This window comes from Macaca mulatta, chromosome 7, assembly GCF_049350105.2.
Source record: "Macaca mulatta isolate MMU2019108-1 chromosome 7, T2T-MMU8v2.0, whole genome shotgun sequence".
NCBI lineage: Eukaryota > Metazoa > Chordata > Mammalia > Primates > Cercopithecidae > Macaca > Macaca mulatta.
This window is the reverse complement of record NC_133412.1, coordinates 51,797,067-51,804,050: the sequence shown is the minus strand read 5'-3', so window position 1 is coordinate 51,804,050 and position 6,984 is coordinate 51,797,067. Positions and strand designations below refer to the sequence as shown.

Below are 6,984 nucleotides of genomic sequence, written 5' to 3'. Positions count from 1 at the left end.
TAGAGTTGTTTATAGGCCGAGAACTGGAAACAGCTTTCCCCCTATTTTCTGTGTATTGGGGATGGGAGTAATAATATTTTGGGGAGCTTTTTAAATCTCACAGAAGAGGAAAGTGGCCTGCTCTGGCAGGTGTGTGCAGGATAGAGTGTGTTTCATTTGTTCTGGTGCCAGGAATGAGCGCAGTACTATGGTAGTTCCCTTAGGATTTGTACGCGCTCTGGGCTCCTGAAGATATCGCAGCATGAGCTGCAGCAGTTGGACTCTTTCTCAGTGACCTAAAAGGGATTATTTCTGAGGAATGAAAGGCTCCCATCATTGACTATGGATGTGGAAAATCTTTTCTAGCTTAGAGCCTTCACATCCACAAGACATTTTAAAGTCTGAGTTCATGTTACCTGTTTTAATCACATGACAACATATCCCAGTACACAAAAGGGCACTGCGTGGCATTCTTCTTAATGTATTTAGTGAAGATCATAAGAAATCCTTTCAGAGTTTAAATGTCCCTGGAACAGGCATACAGGCTCTAGTCAAGAATGAATTCGAGTGAAGGAAAGCTGCATGACACCTGGCATCCCTCTATGTTCATGGAGCTTCTTTGAGGCTAGAAGATTGATTTTACCATCTAGTCCTCTGGCTAATACCTATTCTTCAACCACATTGGTTAATCTGACACAGGAATTTGCTTCTTTTCTTTGAATGAAAAACACTTTAATAATGACCATTATTATAAACCAATATATGTGAGAGTAATTAGTTGAAACAAAAAGCAGTTTTAGTGGACAGTATTATACTACATTTGAAAATCAAGGGGAAGTTTATGCAATTTAAAATGTTTACGAACTGCAGTGCAGTCTACTGTTTGTGAAGGTCAAAGTATTATGAGGAAAAGTGTCTATACAATCACAGAGTTATGTTTCCTCACAAAGTTCTTTACAAAGAGTGAACTACGTTTTTATACCTCTCGGTTTCAGTTAGAGGCATATTTTGTGCCATATTTATGTTAATGTGTCTGTACATGATGAATGAATTCTTTCAGTCATACATTGCCTAAATCATAACTTTATGATGCTTGGGAAAGAATCAACAGCTACAACTTCATGAAGTTCTAATGTCTGTGTTCCAAAATACGTCACTTTATTAGGATGTAGGGAGAGATGTATGTGCGCTCCCTGGGGTGGGCATTTCTAGTTACTAGACCATCTCCATTTTTAGCATTTGGCATCCTCATGGTACTTTTATACATATGACATTAGTAGGAGAACAATAATACAATTTTACAGATGGAATAATAGGTTTGCCTGTATTCACTGAAAGGGTGCAAATATTTAGTCCTTGTGACTTCAACTGACTCTTCCAAATTGTCTATTTTAGAGCCTTGGGCTAGAAATCATACCACTGTTAATTAGCTCCCTTGTTTGGTCTCACAGTTTTTCTTTATAATTCTGAAACTGGGTTTACCTAATACATTGATAAATTATTTCAAAGGTATTTTTATAGTTCAAGTCACTTCACTTTTACCCTGATAAATATAAATGACTAGGAATGACCTTCAGATAGTGTTTAGCATCTGTAACCAATTTGACAATAATGTGTTCATCAGGTACCTATGGATGAAATCACACACTGGCATGTTGAAGCTCAATGTCAGTCTGGAAAAGAAATGTACTGTATTAACTGAAATACCACTCTTTGTGTAGGTATTTTGTAATTTTTTTTAAAAAAAGCTAAAAAGAAGGCCGGGCGCGGTGGCTCAAGCCTGTAATCCCAGCACTTTGGGAGGCCGAGACGGGCAGATCACGAGGTCAGGAGATCGAGACCATCCTGGCTAACACGGTGAAACCCCGTCTCTACTAAAAAATACAAAAAACTAGCCGGGTGAGGTGGCGGGCACCTGTACTCCCAGCTACTCGGGAGGCTGAGGCAGGAGAATGGCGTGAACCTGGGAGGCGGAGCTTGCAGTGAGCTGAGATCTGGCCACTGCACCCCAGCCTGGGTGGCAGAGCAAGACTCCGTCTCAAAAAAAAAAAAAAAAAAAAGCTAAAAAGAATAGAAATTGTATTATAATAACTTAAGTTTTTCTTCAAAGTTCATGCAGTCTTTTGCAATACCTCATTCAGCCAAGTATTTGTTCTCTTCCTCATTCAGTATAAGGCAGCCTTCAATTGGCTGAGAAGACAACATTAGAAGGTTAGAGTTTATCAGAAACATAGAACTTTAAAGTGTGAGTTCAACTGAATAAATTTGAATTTCTGTAGGAAGTAAAGAAAATACCTATTTAAAGATTGCAATATATAATCATTTTAAAAGTATTTGATTAAACGTGATAGGTTTTACAGAAATGAAAAAAAAGAATCAGTTCCAAAACAAAAGCTGATATTTAGAAAATGTGAATATGTAGATCAGCTGTGGAAAAATTGTGGCAAAAAAGTTGTGGAAGAAAAGTAGAATAAAGTTTTGTGAAAAGTTAAAAGAAGTATTATGAAAAAGAAGTCATGGGATTAAAAAATAAGTCATGGGATAAAAATAAAAATAAACAAAAGCAGGCCCCTGTCAGCATAAGCCTGGAGAAGTGGGACTGGAGTCTCCGCCCCCACCATGTCCCTACCACCGCTTCCCAGTCACCCCTTTACCATTAGGGTAGCAAGACAAGACCTCTGTCTAATGGGGGGAGACAGACCCTTTGCCACCTTGACCACGGCTGAGTCCTTAAATTTCTGGATGATGACGATTGTTATTGAAGAACCAGAGGCTGGTGGAGCTGGTTTGTTTGGAGGAGGCCTGATGGCCTCCCTACTCTCACCAAAGCAACTTTTCCCTCAGGGGAGTTCCCATCTTCTTATTCAGAGAGGCAGCTGAGGTGGGACAGTGGGGCCAACAGGAGAGCAGGCGAGGGCACGGGCTGCTGGGGTGGCCCCCCTTCCCCAGTGTACATATAGTATCTGTGTAACATTTTGTATATTCCGGGGGGTAGGGCCACCCCCTGTATTGTACCTCATGGAGGTTGGAGCTGGCATATGGGGAGGAGGTTCTAATAATTATTTGCGGCTGGGAAACTTATTGATAGCATAGGACAGAGGAAGGAGATGGGGATGAGGTTGTGGCTCCCTGCTGATGCAACTGTTTATTTTGCTTTTCAGTTTAGAATAAATAGATGTATCCATACTGCTCAGCCTGGTGTGTTCCTGTTTCCCTCACTGGGTCCTGGAGTTTGTGCCACTGAACGAGGAGCCCCTGAGTATCTGAGCATGTCCTGCTGGGCTGTTGGGGACATTCCAGGCCTGTTACCTGTATGCTGCCTGGTGACCCTGGTGGATTTCACGGGGACTGCCATGGCGCCTATGGGGCACAGTCCAGCCCTGACAGCCAACAGGCTCAGAAGCCTCATCTAGCGGTGGCCGGGAAGACAGACACCAGCACCCAAGGGCACCGACTTCCATCCACCCCAGGCTTCTTCCGTTCCGTGCCCCTGCTGCCTCCCTTGCCTGTCTGCACCTGGTGGCCTGTTCTGTCTGTCCCTCCAGTGCACCTGGGGACCTGTTCCATCTGTCCCTCCAGAGTGCCTGCTGCCCCGCAGACTCCTCCAGGCTGAGTTCATGGCTCTGCTCTCTAGTGGCCAGAGCTGGCTTCACCTAAGCTCCAGGGGCTTTCTAGGAAAAGTGTCCCTTGGAAAGGGTGTGGCCTTTTCACTGCTCCCAACAGCACCCTAGAAATGGCTTGGCCTTTTCCCTCCACTGAGCTCCACAGAGAACACAGCCAGCAGAGGACACATTCCCTGTCATCCAGAAATGGGTTTGATTCTCAGCCGAGGGACAGCAGGACTGGTAGAGACTGTCAGTCCACACAGCTGCCTGCACAGCGCCCCCATGCCTGTTGGGGGGTGGGAGGGATGGTGGGGGCTGGTTGTCCACAGGCCGGGCATGACAGGGAGGCTCACTGGAGGTGGCGCACTTTTGAGAGGCAATGTCAGGGGACAGCTTCCTCTTGTTGGGCCACAAGACTCCACAAGGACAGCACGGTGACTGATTCCCAGCGCTAGAGGTGAGGCGGTCGGCCATGTGTAGGGGTGTGTGTGTGTGTGTGTGTGTGTGTGTGTGTGTGCGCGCGTGCGCATATATATATATGAGTATTTATAGATATTTATAGAACAGGGCAGGGCGTGCCACAGAAGGGGCACAACGTTTCAGCAACATCACACCTGGATGTGTCAGCTCAGCACTACAACAGACTGAGTCACAGATAAAGGGGGCTGGCTTTGGGCTGGGGAGCCACTGTCAAGTCACAGGACACTCACCCAGGCAGGCTTGGAAAGGGAGGCCTCTGAGAAGAGGAGGATCTGTTTAAAGGTCGAAGTGGGGCTGGGGCTCTCTGGTCCGGATGAACTTCCTGACCCGATCAGCTGGCAGTTGGAGAGAAGCAGAGAGAAAACAGGAGAGAGAAAAGTGAGCAGAGAGCTGGTGAGGCAAGCACAGAGCACGGGCGTGCTGCGGCAGCTGTGGGAGGGCCGCGGAGGGGAGCGTGCAGGTGTGGCAAGGTTCCTGGAAAGAGGGACTGGAAGGGAAAGGGGAGGAAGAAGAAGGGAGGAACTGGAGCTTCACAGGTAGTACATGGGGACTGCGGCGGCCCTCCCCAGCCCACACACACTGGCCTCTCCCACAGCACCCAGGCACTGCACCCACAGTTCAGACCAATACTCAGCCCCCTTGGGTTTCCCTCTTCTCTGGTCACCCTGCCTTCCAAACCACTGGCCCAGGGCCACCTCTTACCTTGGGGTGCCTCACCCAACAGCCACCAGGCCTGATAGAGAAGGAACACTGCTTGACCCAGGTTGGTGAAGCTAAAAGGGATGGATGACTGGAGTGAGCGCCAGAGCCCCCTCTGGGTGGTCAGAAAGCCCAGGACCCTCTGAAGGGACCCTGGGGGAGGAAGGGAGTGTTGGCAGCCAGATGCCACTGGCCATAGACTTATAAGTCTAAGAGGGGAGCCTCAGCTGGTTGTGGGGTCCACAGGTCACATAGGTGAGGCTGGGCCTTTCCTGCTGGGAAAAGCGTAAGAGGGATTGTCCGTGGGAGGGGAGGTGGGTGGGCTCGCTAGGCAGAGCTCAGCTGGGCCAGCAGGCACTGTGGTCCTCTTGGCTGAATAGCACAGGCAACCCCTAGGAGCAACAGGCCAAGGTGCATGAGCCCACTGGCCTGTGGTAGTGCCTCAGTGGGGGCCAGAGACCCTGCCTTCAGTCACACGCTAGCAGCTATGATGGTACCTGGGAGGGAGGGAAGGGGGCTGTGTGTTCCTGCCTGGCCTGTGAGGTGTGTTGTGGGATAACCATGTGTATGGGACTCTCAAGATTTTATCCTAGATCGCCACTGGATTGCTGACAGACAGAGGAGGTGGGACCCTATCACCCCTGCTCTGCAGTGGATTCGGCTCTCGGCACTCCCAGGCTGGGAGCTGGATGCCCTGCCCTGGCAGCATGGCTCAGACTGCACGACAGGTACAGCGTGCCCAGGATGACGTTCCTAGGCTTCTGGCAGCCTCAGAGTCCAGCCCCATATACAACCCCCTCCAAGTTCCCAGCACCTACACCGTAAACCACGAGCTCTCTGCCCTCTCTGACAGCTCCAGAGAGCACCCACGTCTGCCAGCTTGGGCATGGAGCCTGTTCCAAGAGCCCACAGCTTCAGTCATGCAGGCTGGGAGGCTTTGGGGCTGTGGGGGCCAGCCCTGGTACCTGCATCCGGCTGGGATGCTCTGCACCTGCAGCCACGAGTTGTCCACAGGCCCCCATGGGCGTGCTGATGGTGGTCATGCTGATGGTCGTGTTGATGTCTCCGATGATGCCAGGTGCCTCCTTCAGCACATGGTGTGTGCACAGCATCTCATTGCACCGCTGTGCCTACTGTGCCAACTCCTCCATCAGCGTGCTCTGGTCCCCACATGAGGACAGGTTGGCCAGCAACTCCGAGAAGATGAACTCCTTGGTCTGAGAGTGGGCAAAGAGGGAAGGAGGTTGGGACCTCATGCTTGTGCCCCACTGGCCACCCCACCAGGCCCTACTGGGGCTGTGTGCTGGACTTGGAGCCCTGAGTATGGCTTTTCAGACACGGCTTCTACACCACTTAGACTCAAAGACCTGCCTCCCCACCGCCCTTTTCTCACTCAGATAGGGAAAGAGGTCCAGAGGAAAAGTCACCTGTACTAGGTCACAGATCTGGGAGGGGACCCAGGACCCATCATGCCACCAGGACACCTATCTACTCAGTTTTTAATTTTTGGAGACAGGATCTCACTCTGTTGCCAGGCTGGAGTACAGTGGGTGAGATCAATGCTCACTGAAGCCTCAACCTCCTGGGCTCAAAGTGATCCTCCAAGGTTAGCCTGTTGAGTAGCTAGCACTACAAGCACATGCCACCACCAGGTCCAGCTATTTTTTGAATTTTTTTGTAGACACCAGGTCTCACTATGTTGCCCAAGGCTGTTCTCAAACTCCTGGGCTCAAGCAATCCTTCTGCCTTGGCCTCCCAAAGTGTTGGGATTACAGGCATGGGCCACCATGCCCAGTCCCGTTATAGTTCTATGGGACAGCTCTGGTCTGGACCATGCCCCTCTCTCTAGACCTGGTCTCATAGGGCTAGTTGGCATCTCCCCCAGGCCAACATGGCCACCTGCGTTCCCAGTGCCACAGGAGCCTCTGACCCCATGAGGCAGTGCATGCACATCGTTGATCATGAGGCGCATGGTGGTTTTGGGCATGAGACCAACCATGAGGTCCCACACGGTCTTGTTGACAATGGCCACATAGGAGTCCACCAGGCTCTGAGTGGTCTCCATTTGCTGCTCCAGCTGTGGCTCCATGGAGTGCATGAAACTGTCGGAGCCATTCTCCTTGGCCTTGCTGGCCTGTCATGGAAAACACAAGGTCATCAGGGTGGCCAGGCCATGCAGTCAGGCTCCAGGCACCCCCAGGATCTCAGCCCCTCGAAGGGT

The 6,984-nt window shown here is 50.0% G+C and overlaps 1 long non-coding RNA gene across 1 annotated transcript; it reads right to left on the bottom strand.

The window, feature by feature from the left end:
- Window positions 1-4,149: 4,149 nt before the first annotated feature.
- Window positions 4,150-5,989, bottom strand: LOC144329978 (uncharacterized). The gene is made up of 2 exons (XR_013395752.1): window positions 5,729-5,989; window positions 4,150-4,399 (listed from the first exon to the last, which is right to left on the bottom strand). It is a non-coding gene; the product is annotated as an uncharacterized LOC144329978 (long non-coding RNA).
- Window positions 5,990-6,984: the final 995 nt, after the last annotated feature.